Below are 22645 nucleotides of genomic sequence, written 5' to 3'. Positions count from 1 at the left end.
CATGAAGAATAGGTGAGCTTTCGCCAGGACCTTGAACAAATTCTAAATTACTACTGTTACCAAATTACTGTTTTTAAAAAATACTTATAATCCCCCCCAAAAATTAAAAACTTCCAAATTACTGTTCCTACAGGAAGAACTGCATCATTGGTACAGCCCCCCCCCCACCAGCCATTGTTCCTACTCACAGCCATGTGCTGCACACAAAAGAAGAAAAAGAATGGAATATTAAGCTGCAATGAAGAGACAATCACAATCCCCCATGTGCAAAATATGAGTTTCTGGTAATTTTTTAATTTTCCCCATGAGATATCTATCTATCAAATGGTCTTACACAGGCATGCACCATACAACCTGGGGTTCTTGGCTTCGGCTTTTGTGTAAATCCGACGTTTATAAACATATACGTACCTCCTTTCAACGTGAGTACAGCACTTGAGTCAATCACTGAATGTCAATTTTTCGAGCCTCTGACAGAAGGTTTCATTATTTGCATGAAATGACAACACAGCTCGATTATTATGCTAGACGTAAACCTAATCCACATGTAACATGAAATTAATCCACGAGAAGCTCGCGTGGAGGATTCTTGGCATCCATTTAACGCTACCTGCTGGAAACATTAATGGGCGGCTAAACGCCGTCCGATCATTTTTAACCCTGAAATTGCAATAAAGGCACAAAATCTGGAGCCGATTGGGCAATGCACGATGGAACGCAAAGAGAAAGAGTCTGCAAAAATGGTGATGAATAAAGACGTCCGAGCCAATATTAAATTTTAATGTAATTTGGTCCATTCCACGATGGGTTTGGGTTTAACTGGCAGCAAGAAGGGTGGCATGGCAATTTAATGGCCTTACACTGCCCTCTCCCCAACCCAACAACACCACCCTCTTTTCATTCACAGCAAGCCCCTTGCAACTTTTCCATCAGATCATCTATCTCCATCGCTTGTCGTGCACTTCATCTGTATTTTTGGGGATCTTTAATGCTTGATTCATTTAGCTTTGTCCTTGATCCACGAGTATTTGCAAATTTTGTTGAGGGAGTCGCAACAGCTGCGGCCTGAAGTTGTAACAGATTGCCCTCCCATTTGGTGAGACATCCCATGAGAGAAACCCATATGATAAAAGCCTTTGTACATGTGGTAGGTGGAACAAACTCATCTGCTGTAACATAACGTTCTGATTAGAGAATATTATTTGAGACCTCAATAGTTTTTTATGGTTCCGTTCCTAGTCCACCAGTCTTGTAACAGCACCATTCTAAAATTCATCCAAACTTTTGCTCACTCATCCTGTACTCATGAGGCATGTGGCTCCAAAAATAACTGAGCTCAATGGTTGGCTGAAAGATAGGAGGGAAGGGGAGTGGGAGCAGAGGAAAGGGAAGGGAAAGAAAGAAAGAAAAATATTAGGGGAAGACGAAGGGAAAAGGAGAGTGACAGACAGGGTGAGGTAGAGAGGGGAGAGGACAACAGGTGAGGGTTGAGGGGGATCATCATATTTCACCACAGTCGCTAGTTGCTAAATACGGGACTTTCAAAATGACATAATCCATCCCAGATTGCTTGGTGCGCATGCACAGAAACCCCCAGCAACGAGGTTCATCAGGTGGCTGAATGTATATCATGCGTGCCAGATAAGGATTGTAACATAAAATGATTCACAAAGCTTCTCAAAGAAGCCGAAAATATTTGTAAAAGTACGGATACCTCTGCACAATGAGAGATGTGGAGAACTTTCTGGTCAACTTTCCCAAAAAGTTGATATCTTGCAAATAAAAAAACTCCTGGTGATGTATACCCATGCAAGGACTGCGGACGGGCTCATTCTCACCAACCTCCCTGATCATCCCTTTCAGTGGGTAGATATTGATTATTGTGGATTACCTTGTGTGAACATGGCAAGCTTGGTGATATATTTAATGGACGTCTTAAATTGAAAAGCCGATGCCGTTATTACCAATATCCAGGTATACTTCCCAGAGGGAGACACTGCATCTGGTTTAGTTGCTTTTTAACACCAATGGGAAAATGGGAAGGTCATATCTGGGTCTTGTGAATGCACATGAATGCACACATTATGTATATATATATATATATATATATATATATATATATATATATATATATATATATATATATATATATATATATATATATATATATATATATATATATATATATATATATATATATATATATATATATGAATATATACATATATTATAGTGCCTATAGAAACTATACACTTATTTCAAATTTTTCACCTTTTGTTGCCTTATAGCCTGGAATTAAGTTGCATTAAATCAGACTTTTTTTCACCTTTATTTACATAACCCACAACTTTTACATTACACTTCTTGACATTACGTAACCTACAACTTCCAAGTGAAAAATATGTTCCACAAATTTCAGAAAATTTATTGAAAATAGAGAACTCGAATATCTTGATTGGATAAGTGTCCACCCCCACCCCCCCCCCCACCTTTGAGTTAATACTTGGTGGAAGCACCTTTGACAGCAATTACAGCTGTGAGTCTGTTAGGATAGGTCTCTACCAACTTTGCACACCTTGATTGAGCAACATTTTCCCATTCTGCTCTACAAAACTGTTTAAGTCCAGTGAAGTTGTGTGGGGTGCATTGATGGACAGCAATCTTCAAGTCGTGCCATAGATTTTCGATTGGATTTCGGTCGGGGCTCTGACAAGGTCACTCTCAAGAACATTTATCTTTTTGTTCCTTAAAGGCCATAAAGGCATGAAGCTCTTTCAAAGTTGCCATTGGCTTCTGGATAGCCTCTCTGATCAGTGTTCTCCTTGCTTGGTCATCCAGTTTGGAGGGATCTTGGCAGGGTGTCGGTGGTACCATACGACTTCCACTCTTAATGATTGTCTTCGCTGTGCTCCAAGGGATATTGAAGGCCTTTGAAATATTTTTTTTATATCCATCCTCTGATCTGTGCCTTTCCACAACTTTATCCTGGAGGTCTTTCGATAGCTCCTTGGTACTAATGGTTGAGTCTTTGATGTGAAATGCACTACCCAGCAGAGGAAACCTCCAGGAACAGCTGATTTTATTCTGAAAGAATCAGAATCACTGCAATTTATCACAGGTGGAGGCCAATTAACTTGGGGGATCACTTATCCGAATGCAAAGTACGTAAATGTGGGATTTGCAATTGCAAAACTTGTCCTATATTTGCCGCAAACGGTATAATTAATTGTACAGTAACGGCTAGGTATTACAAGTTAAAAGAAACCAAATAATCATTTACATGTAAAACCTCAAACATAGCTTACTTATTGACTTGTAGCAAATGTGCAATGCAATATGTTGCTGAAACAATGCAGAGATGTAATGTAAGAATGAATGCAGGCAGGAGTAGCATGAGAAACTCAAATAAAAGTACTGGTTGTCCATGACTCACTCGTCACTTTACTTATGGATGCTGTTAAAATGAGAGCTTCAGTGTTCAGGTTGTAAAAACAGATAAGCGGTAATGGCCTGAAAAAAGGATGGGGTGGAAGATAAAACAATCACACAATTACTGTACATAAGCAGAGATAACTTTTCTGGATTAAGTAATTAATAACTGCTCACCAATACAGATTGAATGAAATAATTAATGACACATTCATCCAACATAATGGCCAAAAAACATCATCGCCTCTGTTTTTAATACCTTCACACCTTCTAAAATCTCAGAGGCACAGAGTACATAATTATGGATGGATAATCCAGTTACAGACAGACCACAACAAATCGTAAATGAGTGGTGAGATCTCAACAAATCAAATATCTGTAGATTACTTGACAGCAGTACAATTAAGATAAATACCCTAAAAAAAACAACAATGAAAATAGGTTTGGCAAATCATTAACAGATTAATGGAAGAGGATGATCAAGAGGAACTGCCAATTCAACGCATGGAAGAAATTCTGGATATGATTGACCATAAAATGTACAAAGAGAAATCTAAAGAAGTTAATTGCAGAAAATACTGACATAATCAAATGTATGTTTGATAATAAAGGGGTGGAAAAGATCATTATAGAGAAAATACTGCAACCGAAGGAAGTGTCCAGAGTAAACTTCCAGAAACAATGCAACAGAGAAAGGAACCAAAGCTTGTGTACACTTTACAAAAAGCAATTAGCAGAAAGATCTTAAACAATATGGAAACTGTGCAATCGAAATAGATGTAGAGGAATGGTTGAGTAACACACATCATTTTAATTGTGAATATTCCGTATTTAAAGATCCACATCATAAACACATTATCACAGGTGACCTCAGAATAGCAAAATATATAAAATTACATGCATTACTTGCAAGAAGGACCAAATCATGAAGAAGATAAAAGGTTTAACTGGAATAAAGCAATGTAACTTACAATGAGAGGACTGACAGAATGGATGAGAGAACAAATTGAGAAACACAAAGTACCAAACACACAAATGGCTTGATGGTTGGAGAAGGTAGAGAAACATTTAAAAAGGAGAATTGGTGATTTTAAAAGAAAAGTTCAAATCAATAATCCGGAGGTAATTTCAAATAATCTGAAGTCACGGAATTATTTAAAACAGCTTCAAACACAATATGTTATTGTTTCAATTAACAAACATTCCACATATTGCATTTGTATGCAAAACATTCTACATTAAAACACTTTCGGAAGAATTGGGCTTACAGAGAGGACTTTTGAAGACCTACAAAATATGTAATGATCATAAAATAGACTTGATACAATATCATATAAATCACTGAAAAGCGAGAAGACAGTTAGTTCCAGATATACACCATAATTCACCATTCATTTACTGGATCCCAAAAATGCACAAAATCCTTGTAAGATGACATTCATCTTCCCATGTAAAGAATGCAGTTTGAAACCATTTTCAGGTAGTATTATCGAAACTAACTAATAAATGCTGAAAAAAAAATACCAAGAAAACGCGAGGGTTTTATTCTGGTCTTAAAACATTCTGGATCATCGATAATTCCAAACCTATAATCGACAGTATCCACAACATTACGAACAAGGGTAAAACGAAATGTTTATCAACTTATGATTTTTCCACATTATATGCAAACATTCCACATGACAAGCTCGTGACAGCATTGGACAGAGCAGTAGATAAAGCATTTGCAGGAGGTAATAGAGTATACATTAAAGCTTATCAAAAAAGAGCAAACTAGTCTGTAAACGAAAATCAATATTCAGGTAGTTTTTTTATTTTTTAACTCAAAGAAAGTGTTCCATTTCTTCTAAAAAAATCAGTTTCTTTACATTTGGCAACAATATACTCCAGCATACAGTGGGCATACCCACGGATTCAGATCCAGGCCCTTTCTTTGCAAATTTGTTCCTGCACTTATACGAGTCTGGTTGGGTCCAGAACATGTGCAGGAATAAACTTACAGTTGCACGAAGGTGTGGAAACCTCTTTAGATTCATTGATGATTTATGAGCAATTAATGATGGGTTTGTATTTGATCAGCTTTATAATGTTATATATCCAAAAATAATTCGAATTGAAAAAGGAAAACCAAACTCACACTTCAGTTTCTTTTTCGCTCACCTGGAATGTAATTCCAGGGAGCTTATGAGATGACGCGTCGTCCGTCCATCCATAAATACTTTCAACTTCTCTGAAACTACACATACGATTTCGATGAAACTTTACCACAACGTTCAGCACCGTGTATGTACCAGAGTTTGTTCATGGCAGTGAAAAAAACGGGACGTATGGGGTCTACGGGGGTTGTCCCCTAAAATAGGTATTTGCTTTCTTCTCAGAAACTACACATGCAATTCTGAGGAAACTTGACGACAACCTTCATCACCAATGTTTGTTCACAGCATGAAAAAAATCGTGGTCTGAGGGGGTCTACGGAGGGAGTTTACAGGGGTGGGGGGGGGTATCCCTCTCCCCAAAGAGATATTTGCTTTCTTCTCAGAAACGACACAAACAATTCCAATGAAACTTAACTACGACCTTCATCACCCATGGTCTACCAAAGTTTGTTCATGGCATTCGAAAAATCGGGCTCTAAGAGGGTTCAAGGGGGGTTGTCCCCCCCCTCCAAAAATAATATGTGTTTGCTTTCTTTTCTGAAACTGCACACACAATTTTGATGAAACTTGACCACAACCTTCTTCACTCATGATGCATCAAAATTCGTTCATGCCATTAAATAAAGAGGTCTAAAAGGGTCTATGGGGGAGTTGCCCCCCAAAATATGTATTTGCTTTATTTTCAGAAACTACACATACGATTCTGATGAAACTTCACCACAACCTTCATCATCATGGTCTCCCAAAGTTATTCATGACATGAGAAAAAACTGGCTCGAAGAGGGTTCAAAGGAGGTTGCTCCCAAAATATGTATTTGCTTTTTTCTCCAAAACTGCACACACAATTTTTATGAAACTTGACCACGACCTTCATCAACCATGATACACTGAAGTTGTTTTCATGACATTCAAAAAATTGGTGTCTAAGGGGTTGTACTTGGGGGTTATCCATGCCTACAGGTGGTTCCCTAGTTATCTTATCCAGCCACTACCAGGTGAGCACCCAGGGGCACCCTATATTGTAGAATTACAAATCGATATCAATAATAAATTTCACACCAAATTATTTAATAAACGAGATGCTTTCCTTTCCCCATTGTACGAATACCTTTCTTAGACAGCAACATTACTCAGAAGCTATATTATGGTACAGTTGCAGGTAAAATAATTCCGACTGTGAGAGCAATTACACACAGCACTGAGCTTATCAATAGATTAAAACAACTAGTCAGACGTATGCTCACGAAGGGAGCTACAGTTAGTAGATTAAAATGTTTTCTTTAAGATCATCAAACAACACTAAATAGAATTCGTAAAATACAATATTAACAGTAAAAATATTATTAATGAGGTATTTATACAAACACATTATTGAAAAAAACCATATATGTCTATATTTTAAACCATTTTCATAGGTTTCTAGGAGACAGAACAGCATGTAGAAAATCCGTTGTAAACAAGGAGAAAAAGACATAAGATGTCCCATCCCTCGTGGTTTCAGTAATTTTGCTGTACGGAGTTAAAGGGCGAGCCCATATTTACAAGATTTATGTGCATACGTAACTAACTTGAGTGGCCATGTGACATGGAAGATTGCGATTGGGTTATTCGGTCATGAATATTAATGATGTGGGTCACGTAGTTATATTGTGCAAGATAGTTGGTCATGTGACATGGATGATGTTTTTGATTGGCAATGCAAATTTCGCACAGAAGGGATTCAATATTTCAATGTTAATATATTTTGGGGGAGACATACTGAATTACACAAACAGTAGAACATTTAATAATATTTATTTATGTATAAAAAAAAATTATTAACAGTAAAGTGCAGACAATGGAAAATTATCATTCAGTTGAAAATGCTGTCTGTTCAGTTTTTGGAAACTGTACATAAATGTGGTTGGGGTAAAATTGAAAAGAGTAATCAGAATTTTTTTTTAATTTTCATGAAAGATGCTTCATGGTATAGGTATGAAAAGAAATAGAACAAGATCGGTAAATGCATGTTTGAGTAATGGTTGAGTACGTGTTCAATGCAGTGGGATTTTTTTTACTAATAAAATGGCCACCAGTCTACCTGTCGGCCATCTTTGATAAGATCGCAAAATAAAGTGAGGTATACGGAAACATGTACAGTGCTTGTGCCAAGTTTGAACAAAATCAGACCATGCATGTCCAAGAAATGGTTTGGGACACATTTAAAGAACAAAATGGCCACCATTTGGCCATGTTGGATCTGTTCTGGAAAACAAATGGCATGCATATGTCAGTCATCATTCATTATCCATCCATCCATCAGGACCATACTCTGTGCAGAGCATTGGTGCTGCCTAAACAGTCTCCTGGGCTATTGGGCACAATCCTGGACAGGTCACCACTCTGACATAGGATACCAGCAATCTGGCACTCATTTTGCCAACCTCAGAGGAATGACAGGCAGAGTCTACCCAACCTGGTATTAATTCAACTGCCAAGGCAGATTTGAACTCAGGATCCTAGGATCCCAAGCCTTCCACCCTAACCATTAACCCAATACCAGACATTCATTATCAGTGTGCCAAGTTTGAACAAGATTGGCAAATGCTTGTCCACAAAATGGTGGAGGACGTGCTCAACATCGGGTTTTTACAACTAAAATGGCTGCCAGTCGGTAATCTTTGATGGGATTGCAAAGCAAAATGATGTGCATATGTACACCATCATGTATTGTCTTTCTGCCAAGTTTGAAGAATATCGGTCCATACATGTCCGACATATGGCTGTGGATGGACGGACGGATGCACAGATGGACGAGACCCAATCCACAAGCATCAAGTACATCGGGGGCTAATAACTGTTTGAATCCTGATAACAGTTTGATTCGGAGTTCAGTGAGGCGTACATGCTGGGTGGTGGGCATGTTATGTTTAAGGTAAGATGGGCAAGATTTAACTTTAATATATCATCATAAAATCAATTGTGTGATCGGAGTTATAAGTATGTGCTAATACATTAAATCCTCCAGTGAGTAAAGTTAGAATCGTGATGTTGCTTTGATGGGTTGACTGACTGCCTGGATGCAACTGACATTGTGGATCTACTGATTGACAGTGCCTATAGAAAATCTACACGCCCTTTCAAATATATACACCTTTTGTTGCCTTGGAGCCTGGAATTAAATTACATTAAATCAGACTTTTCCCACATTTATTTACACATCATAACCCACAACTTCCAAAATTTTCAGAAAATTTCTTTAAAATACAAAAATTGAATATCTTGGTTGGATAAATGTCCACCCCCTTGGGTTACTACTTGATGGAACACCTTTGAGAGCAATTACAGCTGCGAGTCTGTTTGGATTGGTCTCCACCAACTTTGCACAACTTGATTGGGCAATATTTTCCCATTCTTCCATATACAACTGTTCAAGCTCAGTCAAGTTGCATGGTGAGCGTTGATGGACAGCAATCCTCAAGTCATACCACAGATTTTCAATTGGATTTAGGTCAGGGCTCTGACTGTGCCACTCAAGGACATTTATATTTTTGTTCCTTACCCACTCCAGTGTAGCTTTGGCTGTGTAATTCGGGTTGTTGTCATGCTGAAAGGTGAACTTCCATCCCGATTTCAGCTTTCTTGCAGAGGGCAGCACATTTTCCTCTGGGATTTTACTGTGTTGTGCTCCATCCATTTTCCCTTCTATCTTGACAAGTGCCCCAGTCCCTGCTGATGAGAAACATCCCATTACATGATGCTGCCACCACCATGCTTCACAGTAGGGATGATGTTATTTGGGTGATGTACAGTTGAGTTTGTGCCAAACCTAACGTTATGCATTAAGGCCATAAAGTTCCATCTTGGTGTCATCAGACCACAAAACGTTTTGCTGCATGGCTTCAGAATCTCTGGAGTGGTTTTTTGCATAACTCAAACGGGAATGAAGGTGGGACTTTTTGAGTAATGGCTTCCCTCTTGCCACCCTACCATACATGCCAGACATGTGGAGTGCTTGGGATATCGTTGCCACATGCACACATTGACCAATCTTTGCCATAAAGGCCTGTAGCTCGTTCAAAGTTGCCATTGGCATCTTGGTGGCCTCTCTGATCAGTCTCCTCCTTGCTTGGTCATCCAGTTTTGAGGGACTGCCTGATTGAGGCAGGGTCTTGGTGATACCATATGCCTTCCACTTCTTAATGATTGTCTTGACTGTGCTCTAAGGGATATTCAAGGCTTTTAAAATATTTTTCTACCCATCCCCTGATCTGTGCCTTTCCACAACTCTATCTCAGAGGTGTTTTGAAAGCTCCTTCGGGCTCATGGTTGAGTCTTTGCTGTGAAATGCACTACCCAGCAGAGGAAACCTACAGGAGCAGCTGATTTTATTATGAAATAATCAGAATCACTGCAATTTAACACAGGTGGAGGCCAGTTAAGTTAGTACGTGATTTTTGAAGGTGATTAGTTACCACTGAGCGAATTTGAGATTGTTATTATTAGAGGGGTGGACACTTGTGTAGCCAAGATATTCTCGTTTTGTGTTTTTAATCAATTTTCTGATATTTATAGAATTTGTTTTTCACTTGGAAGTTATGGGTTTCGACGTGTAAATAAAGGTGAAAAAGTCTGATGTAATGCAATTTAATTCCAGGCTATATGGAAACTAAAGGTGAAAATTTTGAAAAGGGGTGTAGACTTTCTGTAGCACCGTTGGTAATCTACTAATGTGGATCCATGACCGAGTTTGTGGATCTACCGTTTTGAGAGGTTCTGGGCTGAAACGATCAAATCCTTAGGAAGAATGGCTGGTGCCAGCTGATGATCCATGCGTTTCGGAAACCATTCAGTTGCTTTCAGATTAAGGCTCTTACTTCAGGTAAAGGGTAAAGGGAATTATGTTTTGAGGTTTACAATTGAAATTAAATTTAATATTGGATGTTGTGAAATTGACATCATTTGCTGCAATCCTTATGATATGATACTTTACGAATAGCCGATACTGTCAAATTCATAAAAAGTGTTGTGCATGTGTCTGTGTGATAAAATTGTGAGGAACATAAATGAAAAAACAAAATGTGTGTGTTATATCCACTTTCTCTGCGAACTTGTACTAAGAGGAGATGGTACCTCTGAGCATGGTTTTGGTACCTAAGATACCTCTCATCCAATGATATTTCTCATATTTCCTGAACGAGCAACTACAACCCGTCGCTTCACTGATGGAGATATTAAGGGGGAAAAGAGAGAGAGAGAGAGAGAGAGAGAGAGAGAGAGAGAGAGAGAGAGAGAGAGAGAGAGAGAGAGAGAGAGAGAGAGAGAGAGAGAGAGAGAGAGAGAGAGAGAGAGAGAGAGAGAGAGAGAGAGATAGAGAGATAGAGAGATAGAGAGATAGAGAGATAGACAGACAGAGACAGAGACAGAGACAGAGACAGAGACAGAGACAGAGACAGAGACAGAGACAGAGACAGAGACAGAGACAGAGACAGAGACAGAGACAGAGAGAGAGAGAGAGAGAGAGAGAGAGAGAGAGAGAGAGAGAGAGAGAGAGAGAGAGAGAGAGAGAGAGAGAGAGAGAGAGAGAGGGAGAGAGGGTGGGGGAGGGATGTGGAGAGGACGGAAGGAGGGGGGAGGATGGGGAAGGGGAGGGGAGAGCACAGAGGGAGGGGGAGGAGAAGCTCGGAATGGGGGAAAACCGAGGAAGTGGTGAGGTGGTAACACCGATGCCTCACCAAATGTTGATATACACTGTGGGAGGTAAGGGTTGCAAGGAGAGGGTGAGAAAGAGTGTGGGGGAGAGAGGGAGAGAGAGGGAGAGAGAGGGAGAGAGAGGGAGAGAGAGGGAGGGAGAGGGAGGGAGAGGGAGAGAGAGGGAGAGAGAGGGAGAGAGGGAGAGAGATAGAGAAGGACCCCTCCCCTTTCCCCATTCCTCTTCCCTCCCTCTCTCTCCCACCACTTCCCCTGCTGCCCCACACTTACCCCCCTGTTGATGGGACTGCAGAATGTACGAATCAGATTCGGAGTAAGCCGACCAGTGAGGTGCAATGGTTTGTACATGTATGATCATGCATGCAGGTGGACCTTTACCAGGAAGATAGCATGGGTTTTAAATGTTTCAGGAGGTGAAACGGAGACCTACCAGGTGTGTGTGTGTGTGTGTGTGTCTGTGTGTGTCTGTGTGTGTCTGTGTGTGTCTGTGTGTGTCTGTGTGTGTCTGTGTGTGTCTGTGCGTGTCTGTGTGTGTCTGTGTGTGTCTGTGTGTGTCTGTGTGTGTCTGTGTGTGTCTGTGCGTGTCTGTGTGTGTCTGTGTGTGTCTGTGTGTGTCTGTGTGTGTGTGCGTGTGCATTGATTGATATCTACATATTCGGGTTTCAGAATGTGGAATGGAGTCCTTCACGGACGGGCTCAAAGTATCCACCTTCATTTCGGTAAGAGGTCACGATTCATGGACCAGACTGGGAAGTTTTCTGTTCTCAAAGTTTTGTGCCGAAGACTCTCTTCAGGATCATTGCTGAGCCCCAGACAGCTTCCAACTGTAGTTTGTTTGTAATAATATCCCAGGGATGGTTTTTAATATCTCTGTGAGGTTCTTTGTCATCATTCCTATCGTGCCAATGATCACTGGTTCAACTTTGGCATTCTTCAGTTTGCAGGATGTTCTCACTTCATTCTTGAGGTCTTGGTATTTGGTCATTTTCTTGATTTTCGCATCGTTTTGTCCAAAATCACTGGTATTAATACCTCAATAAGCAATGTCTCCTTCTCTTTTTTGTACATAAGTATGATATCTTCTCTCTCTCTCTCTCTCTCTCTCTCTCTCTCTCTCTCTCTCTCTCTCTCTCTCTCTCTCTCTCTCTCTCTCTCTCTCTCTCTCTCTCTCTCTCTCTCTCTCTCTCTCTCTCTCTCTCTCTCACCTAATTTCCCAAACATCTTTTCACTACCTTTCATGACCTGTACTGCCCACTGACTCACATCTAATCCCAGGATAAAAACATACCTAACAACCACTCTTGACGAGTTGCAAACATAATTAGGCCTAAGAACACACACTTCCACAATTCTTACTCCAGAATAACTTCTGGAAAGTTCCCCTGGCTGCAGCAAGGGATTATTCATATATTGTTCAAAACTACCTTCTCCAACTATTTCTTTAATCGCCACAATTATTCCTGCCTTATTGTGGGGTTGACCAGGGCAAGTTTTTGACCCAATTCTTCCACAAACTGGCTGACCAGGACTGATGTTCGACTGAAGGTGGCAAGATTTTGTAACTTGGCTGGGGTGCCAGCAATTACTCGACTACTCTTTGCAGATGACCCCTTTTTAATCTCAAGCAACAACCATTGCTGGTAGATGGATATACTGGGTTAATGTCCTTCTGAAAGATGACACACACAATGTATCGCCCTACATGCAAAGCACAAGGGTGACAATTTATAGCAGGGTCAATTCAAAACCATGCTCAACAATTCCAAGGCAAGTGCACAAACCTCAAAGTAATCCTGCCAGACCAATTATCAGACTACATTAGGTAGAACAAATAATAATGATCAAACTTTCATTCTGATTTCTCTGTCTTACATCAGTGATTTGTTTTGCCAATAATGATAAATGTAGGTGGCCCTGTGCTACTTGACTGGTGATTTATAAAATAGTAATCAAACCTCTCCAGCAACTCCTGATGCAGTTATTTTTCTCATAACCCCTTACTGTATCGGGTTAACTCTTAAAATGCAGGCTTACTGCACACCTCAACGCTTTCATTTCTCTTTTCTTCCGTTCGTGGAACCGCCTTCCTGAGACTGTTCCATTCCACTCTTCCGTCAGTTGCTTCAAGCAGGCAATGCATCCCCCTCCCCCCACCCCACGGCAACTAACTCAGATGAGGAAGCATAAACTCAGGTACACATTTCACCAAAAGGCATGTTTGTGTAACCAGATGCCCTTCTTGATGCCACCACAGTATCAGCTGTGGGCCTAACCTTTATCGAAAGAGACATACCATTCAAGGCAACAGGGCGATTTGCAATCAGTTTCCTTCTCACAGGTGGACTGCCGACCAAGGCTTAAGAGCTCCACCTGCCCGAGCACCTGTCCGAGCAGGCACCACCGTCTTATATAATTCCTGATTCTAACCTTAATCTTTTCGACCCCCGTTAACCCTGCCTAACCTAACCCAATCATCTTACTCACAGGTCACTGTTTACTCGCACCCCCTGCTTTTTCCCGTTTATTCATTCCCTTGTTTTTTATTGATCAATTACGGCCCGACTGCCAGTTTGTTGCCTCTTTACCCTCCTGGCTCTTCCACGAACCTCAATCTTGTATCGAAAATAATTTCTGAAACAAGATCTTTTTACATTCATTTAGATATGTTATTCAGAATGTTATTTTCATATTTATGACATTATTTACATGGAGATTTTGAATGGTTAAACCTTCATTTTTTTGTGTTTCTCTTGAGGCTATATAATTTACCACTTAGGATCTATAAAATTGCTATATGGATGTGATGAACACGTCTTGAATGGAAATAAATTTGAATTTTTATTCAATAACGGTGTTTAAATTCGTGAAATCTCTTCGTTCCGTGGCTGGGCATTACGCATAAGCACAGGGAAATGAGATTATAGCACCATGGGTTTGTCACGCGTTTCCAGTAGAAGGGATGACATTTTACCCTTCGATGAAGAAAAGCCTCAGCATGTAAAGCATGGAACCCTCACAGCATATGAGCTTTGTGCCTCATTCCCAGCCGTGGGAAGTCAATGGCAACGTAAGCAACAAGCCGTGGATAAAGCTGAGAGCCATGAGACAGCCAGTGCAATAATACAGCAGCCACTGCCCGGGGACGCAACATAAAGCACGAACACACGGAGGTTATTGCTCCAGCCGTTATTATTTCACACGACACAACAGTTTTCGAACAAAGAAGCAAGAATTATTGTCAAACAAAGTGCTTATGAAGAACCATCATGGAAGATTTGGAACTCATTTGGTATCCAATCACAAGACAAACAGTTAAAGTGGCCATGTATTTTAATTCCTGTATAATGCAGATACAATGCTTTGCTTAGACATTCTTGTTGAGTGTTGCTTTCCTTTCCTCAGCTTTTCATTAACATTTCCTGGGCAAAGATTTTAAGATCATTTTTGAAGATTAGAGCAAGATGGGGCATAATTTCTTTCAGGGCAAAAGTAAGGCAAGTTACCCGGTCCTGGTTAGAAGTTCAGTATCATGATCGGCGATATCATTGAGACCTCTGGATGTTGGTGGAGCAAGAATTTAATTGGAAAATGTGTTCTGCATATAGAGTCAAAAGACCTAAAGGATAGGTGAATTATATCTACATATAGATACACAGTGGCCTGCAAAAATATTCAAAAGCCCTCAAAAGTTTTCACATTTTGATACCACCTGATCTTATTTCATGACGCTTTCAAATCAAACAATATATAGTCTTCACAAACAACTCCAAAGTGATAAAGCTAAAATAAAAATGCAGATAAAATGTGAATATGTTGGATTAACAAAGAAAAATCAGGTGATTCTCAGTTGTATAAGTATTCAAAACTCTTTGTCTAATTAACCCGATATCACTTCCAGAGCAAAATATATGTTTGAAAGGTTTCACCTGTATGTATTCAGTGGGTTAACTTTAAAAATAGGGGCAATACCCTTGGGTACTCACCTGGTAGAATAATGATGAGGAAGACGTCAACATGGGATGGATCAGCAAAAAGTACCAATGAACCAATGTCATGACATCAATTTTTTTAAATGTCATGAACAAGCTTTGATACATTCCTGGTGATGAAGGTTTTAATCAAGTTTCATCAGAATTGTGTGTGTAGTTTGTGATAAGAAAGCAAATACCTCTGGCAAGCTTGTCAGGAGAGAAAGGACAATGGACAGTACAAAGTACAGGAGAATCCTTGATGAAAACCTGGTTGAGTCAGCTCGGAATCTAAAATGGAGTACGAGATTCACATTTCAGCAGGAGAAGGGGGCATCCTCTCACAACTCTTCTCGACATCATCGAGAATGACCAGCCTGAGTGGCATCAATTTATTCAATGCCATGTCCAAATGAGAACACTGGAAATCTGGATAATCAGGTCTCAACATTCTCGTATACCCCAAAGAGTTCATACCTTGCCTCCAGATATCCTGCCCAACATCCTGTTCCTGATAGAATGATTCCTGCAGTGAGGCAATTCCAAGAAAGCAACTTTCTTTTCCTTCCTGTAAAGCAAACTCAACCAATGGGACCATGCGGTCTCTGTAGAGGTCAAAATCATAATCTGTTTCAGTCCTCAGATGTAAGAAAAGAACAAGTCCATGTGACCGCTAAGATAAGAACAAGTGTATTGGCTCGTGAGAAAAATAATCATATAAAAATAAAAACGGAAGACCAAGGAGCCTGAAGAAGAAAAGAGCAAATATGGAGTCAGCAGGAGGAACCTGCATAGGATTCGGGTTTCAGCCACTACTCCACTACCCCCAAACCCATTCAGGCGCAGCCAAGTGAGCCTTACAGAAAATTTTCTGCAATCATTCACTTCTCCTCAGAGAGATAGATAGCAAAAGGAGAAATAGAGAGTAAAAGAGATGAAAGAGAAGAAAAAGCAAAGATTAGAATGAACAAGGAAAAAAAAAAGGCATAAAATGTCATCGGCCCCGTTTCAGTAATTTTGCTGAACGGAGTTAAAGGGTTAAAGGGTTAAAGAACGGAGTTAAAATAAATATTTATTTAAAAATAAAATGGCTGTCAATTTACTAGTCAGCCATATTTGATCAGATCGCAAAATAAAGTGACTTGCACATGTGTGCCATCATGTGTTGTGTGCTTCTGCCAAGTTTGAATAAATTCGGACCATGCATGTTTGAGAAACGGTTGGGGACACATTTAAATAACAAAATGGCCGCCAGTCGGCTATCTTTGATCAAATCTCGAAAAAAAAAAAATAACTTGAATGTGTAAGCCATCATTTATTATCTGTGAGCCAAGGTTGAATAAGATTGGTAAATGCATGTCTGAGAAATGGTTGAGGATGTGTTCAACATTGTTTCATTTTTTTACAACTAAAATGGCTGCCAGTCGGCCAACTTTGATCACATCGCAAAACAAAATGATGGGCATATGTCTCCCATCATGTGTTGTCTTTGTGCCAATTACAAATAAAAATTAGTCCATACATGTTCGAGATATTGTTGATGACGCACGCACGCATGCACGGACATGATAATCGAGACCAAATCCATAAACCCCTGTTTTGAACTAAGTCCAAAGGGGGCTAACAAAAGGAATTGTGAAATAAATTAGAAAGAAGTATGAAAGCAACAAAGATAACTACATGTGACTGTTGAAATAATAGCAAGTGCATGTGACTGCTGAAATAATATGTTGAAATAATAGCCAGTGCACGTGACTGTTGAAGTTATAGCAAGTGCATGTGACTGTTTAGATATATGTTGAAATTAGAGCAAGTGCATGTGACTATTGAGAGAATGATGAGTGCATGTGACTGGTAAGATAATAACAACTGCATATGACTGGTGAGATATGGACACTGTATATGACTGGTGAGATATGGACAACTGCATATGACTGGTGAGATGTGGACACGGTATATGACTGGTGAGATATGGACAACTGCATATGACTGGTGAGATATGGACAACTGCATATGACTGGTGAGATATGGACAACTGCATATGACTGGTGAGATATGGACAACTGCATATGACTGGTGAGATATGGATAATATTGGGCCCTTAGGAACTTTTTGGGACTTTTGGGTCTTTGGGAATTTTTGGGACTTTTGGGTCTTCAAGAAATTTTGGGACTTTTGGGTCCTTCGGGACTTTTGGGTCCTTGGGACTTTTTGGGTCCTCAGGGACTTTTTGGGTCCTCGGGGTCTTTAGGGGTTTTCAAAGTTCGAAGGGGTCTCAGAAGTCTAAAGGGTCAAAAGGTACATTCCAATAGCACGTAATTGATAGACAAAACACACACACACACACACACACACACACACACACACACACACACACACACACACACACACACACACACACACACACACACACACACACACACACACACACACACACACACACACACACACACACACACACACACACACACACACACACACACACACCTCATCCATTTACAGTAAAATAAAAAAAGAAAGATGTGGAGGAAAGAAGTTCTTCTGTGCATTCGTTCAGTCAGCCAGCACTACAAATGCACAGGGTTTCTCCTGCAAGTTTGCCTGATTGTCTTCACGTCTGAACCCACTGCTTATGATTTGGGAACCCAGGTTCAAATCCCACATATAGCACACCTGTTTTTCCGTCGTCTACTCACATGGTTTTGTAATTTATGAAAAAGTAAACTCATCTCCATTATCTAATGTATTTTACGTGCACGCTCCACTGCCTTCGATTGATGTTCAAAAAAATGTGGAAGATGTCAATAATTCTCAGCCTCATTGCAGCAAAATGAAATTAATGTGAGTATGGAAGGGACTTGAACGTCCTGTTTTAAACAAAGCAACACGTTAAGTGAAGGTATCGCTCGAACGTTAGTACGTTATTCTTTCAAGGCCGAACAGTACCACCTGGAGACCCAAAATTTTGGGTGTAGGTACTTCAGAATCTGGGCAAGGTTTTACCAAAGGCCCAATATCTCCATGGCTTTTCAATGTCTAACACGTCCCAAAACCACAGCTGGGAAAACCTCACCCAGCTGGGTATCACTCTCCCTCCCGGGCAGCTCTGGGTAGCTTCTGCTAGCGGTACAAAATAAATATGTGTAGCAATTATGTTTAAAATGTTTATTGCGCCATTTTTCGAAGGAAATAGTACAGGTAATTGCTGTAAGCTATTGTGCCCATGGTTGTAGGATTTTCTAACCACAGGGATCCACGTACATTCAAGGTATTGGACATGCCCGCCCAGACAAAGACATTTTGTGGTTTCCATGGTTCATCTTCCTGACCGGCATTTATTATACAGACAACCCACATGCTGTCATCCCTTCTCCCTTGGCTTTATTGTTTATTGATCCGTGAGATATAAAATAAGCGGGCTTGCTCCAAAACATCAGCCTGAGTTGTTTGGTTTCAATGATTCTCAAGAATGTGACCATCCCAATATTACAGAATGTTATGCAATCCCTCATGTTTTCAGGCAAATTTAGAACGTGATAATTAAACCTTTGACATTGAAATAATCACGTTTAGTGACATCAGAATGTGTAATTCATTTGATTGACTCAGGACAGGTGTGCATGTATTTTAAGGGGCTCTCTGTATATTGCGCATGCCAAGGGAAAGGGGTGTTAGTTGGCATCTTTGCTGGGTGTGGAAGGGGAGGTGAGGAGTCAAGGGGGTGGTTGAGGAGTTTCATATGACAAATTACAATCACTAACATCAATATATTTCTTTTATTGTTAGTTTAGGAAGCCATCATTTACTTTGAAATCTTTGAGACTATTCAAAGAACTTACAGCATATGTGCATCAAGGATGGACAGATGGAGGCCTTTGGAGTACCGGCAGAAAGTGGATGCAGCAACACGCTGCTCCGGCACATGCTCCGGACCTGGCCTGACCTACATGTGTCCCATTCACCCATCTGACATACAAAGGCTAATAAATAAGCTTTAAGTGTGAAGTAAGTAAATTAACATATTGTTACATCTTTTTGCATTTGAAACGTGAGCGTTGTCGGTTGGAGAAGCAAAAAAATTTTTCTTGCCTTTCTCTTTAAAAAAAATACCTTTAGTCTTTTAAATAATACATGACTTTCAAAATTACGTATGAATGTTAATGAAGCCTTTTGCACATGCACTGTGTGCATTTTCAGTGACTCGGTTCTGCTCGCCGGGCACTTTTAACCTGCCGTTGCTGATACAAAATCTGTAATCCGAATTGTCTTTCAAACGTAACTTGGGAGAGTTGATCAGAAATCCTCCAAATCTATCATTGTGCAGAAGCACATCCCTTTCTCTCAGGTACTCTTCCAAGTACTTCCGATTTCTTTTAGAAGCTTAATTAGCCATTTTAGGTAAGAATTGGAAGACTACATTCCCCAGATCTACCATATTTCCAAACACAACTCCAATCCAGGTTGAAAAGTGTGCTTCCCTGACACTGAGTTCTCCTGTGACTGCATATGATCATCCATCCAGGGTCTGACAAAAGCTCTGATTTCCATCTTCCAGTGCTTGTCAGACCATGGGCTTTACTAGTCTGTCCAGGTTCAATCATGCGCCTTACCCTCTGTCTGAGGTGAAAGAAATGCTTTGTCAATAACCGATTTCAGACCTTGAATGTGAATTGCCACCAAGTGGTAAGCTCACATTGCATTTCTTAATCTCTTTCCAACTCTCTCTTCCACTGTATTCTGCCGACTCAGTATTTTTTTTTTTTACCCTCACCAGAGGAAAGGGTATTTCATCTGGGTTCGTTTCTTTGGCTGTTTGTCTGTCCACACATAATGTGCTGAGCTTGGCCACAAACCCCACCTGGTGGAAGCCAGTGTTACATTTTTTTCAAACGGGTACCTCCATAAAATACTAGCGGGGTATGCTTACAAATTGTAAGCAATAATGAATAACCCCATTGTCTCGGGTCGCTCACCTGCATTAATTTTTTTCATTTATTTACATTTTCATTTCAGACACTTTTCAATAGTTCTGTGATTTTTTCTGGTATATTAGCTTTGATGTCCATCAGCATGCAAAATGTCAGCTTTCCATGTCACCCAGAAGGTACTGAACATAAATATCAGTGAATCAGTGAGTCAGTCAGTCAGTGAATGGTTAAAATGAGCTTTATATATTATATATAGATGAAGATGATTTGTAAAACAGCCTACCACTGGGTGGTGCTATACGAAACACATTTGCATGGAAAGAATTGGGTTTTCCCCCCACTCTGAAGGTTTGAAAATGTTTTTCTTGCATGTCCATTTAAGGTATATATATATATATATATATATATATATATATATATATATATATATATATATATATATATATATATATATATATATATATATATATATATATATATATATATATATATATATATATATATATATATATATATATCCTGGTGTTGGCGCAGTGGTTAGGGCAGCGGCTTGGGATCCAAAAGGTCCTGAGTTCAAGCCCCGTTGGGCCACTGAATTAATACACCAGGGGGTTGACTCAGCCTATCATCCTTCCGAGGTCGGCGAAATGAGTACCAGTGTACTGGGCCGGTGTATACCCCGGTTAAAATAGGTGTACCATATCCCTGTGTCGTAAGAGGCGACCAGGGTTGCGTCAGGAAGAGCATCCGGCGTAAAACATGTGCCAAAAATTCCTGCCCTATCATCGTAAAACAAGGGAGCAGCCGAAGGAAGAGGAAGAAGATACACACACACACACACACACACACACACACACACACACACACACACACACACACACACACACACACACACACTGACTGCCGTGCTCTTCAAGCCGAAGAAGCTGAATAAAGTAACCAAGAAAGGCTACCAAGGTAGGGGACCATTGTACAACGTGAGCCAAAATTTCAGAGGTCGTACACACATGCTGAAACCCTTCCCAGAGTTCCTCCACAGAAGTAAAAACATTCACAACTAGAGGGGGAGCACTCGGTAGAGTGCAAAAGCTCCGCCGCCAATACTGCTAGGTCACTCAAGTGAACCTGACATCCTATTCATTCAATTTTACGTCAACAGTGCTCACAGAGTTGTAGTTTGCAACTTTCCCTTTTACTTTTAACTTTTACATACTCAATTCATTCGTCATAACGAGATTCCTTGAGACAGAAATTGATTTTACGTGGGTATATCCACCTGAAGTTCCAAAATCAGCCGCAATTATAATTTTGGCATGTTTTTTTTTGTTGGAAATCACTTACAACATGTAGAAATGCAAAAAAAAATCGGTTTTGTTGAAAAAAAATTAGCAAAATTTTTTTTCTCTAACAATTTTTATTTGGGGGGGGGGGGTTGGAAATCACTTAAAACATGTAGAAATGCAAAAAAAAAAATTCAAATATTTTTTCAAATTGGCCACCATCGCGGCCATATTGGATTTTGGACCAGGTCCAAAATCTAATGGCATGATCCTTGGACCAGACCTAACCCCCCCCCCCCAACCAAGTTTCGTCGAAATCCGTCGAGGAGTTTTTCCGTAATACTGTTCACAAACAAACAAACAGAAAGGGGTGAAAACAGTAACCTCCATCCATCTTCGATGGCGGAGGTTAAATAGTACATACATGAGAATCCTGAGGCTACACACCCCCTCTGTTGCCGGACCAGTTTCATTGCTTATTAGCGAATCATCAGCGACAGCGCAGGCAGAAATGCACATCAACAAGGCTCTCAAGCATGTACCATGTGCGAACATTGAAAGCAGTCAACATATAAGTAATAAAGAAAGACTCACCCACATCTCTCACCTGTGAATGGAGGGAATAACCAATCAGCTCTTACCCAATCAATTAAACCCACATGGCTAGGATTATAGGGAGCCTTGTTGGTATGCATTTCTGTCTGTTTTATGCATCTTCTTCTTGGTTGCTTTATGCAGCTTCTTTGGCCTGAAGAGCATGAAAGGAGTCAATTTATTTATAATGTTAGCCACCTGGGTTTAATTGATTAGGTGAGAGCTGATTGGTTATTCCCTCCATTCACAGGTGAGAGATGTTGGTGGGTCTATATATATATATATATATATATATATATATATATATATATATATATATATATATATATATATATATATATATATATATATATATATATATATATATATATATACATATACATATACATATACATATACATATACATATATATACATATAGATATACATATATATATATATATATATATATATATATATATATATATATCTTTATATCTATATATAGGGTCTATATATATATATATATATATATATATATATATATATATATATATATATATATATATATATATATATATATGTTAAAGATCCTGCAGTTTCCTTCACTTCCTCTCAGC

At 39.7% G+C, this 22645-nt stretch overlaps 1 long non-coding RNA gene across 1 annotated transcript; it reads right to left on the bottom strand.

Annotated features, from left to right (window-relative positions):
- Nucleotides 1-1236: 1236 nt before the first annotated feature.
- Nucleotides 1237-22107, bottom strand: LOC147032201 (uncharacterized). Its single transcript, XR_015055074.1, has 3 exons — nt 22047-22107; nt 3434-3510; nt 1237-1347 (listed from the first exon to the last, which is right to left on the bottom strand). It is a non-coding gene; the product is annotated as an uncharacterized LOC147032201 (long non-coding RNA).
- Nucleotides 22108-22645: the final 538 nt, after the last annotated feature.

Source organism: Eptatretus burgeri, chromosome 2 (genome assembly GCF_056783735.1).
Source record: "Eptatretus burgeri isolate ZD-2024b chromosome 2, Ebu_testis_v1, whole genome shotgun sequence".
Lineage (NCBI taxonomy): Eukaryota > Metazoa > Chordata > Myxini > Myxiniformes > Myxinidae > Eptatretus > Eptatretus burgeri.
The sequence above is the reverse complement of the archived record's forward strand: the minus strand, read 5'-3'. Positions and strand labels throughout refer to the sequence as shown.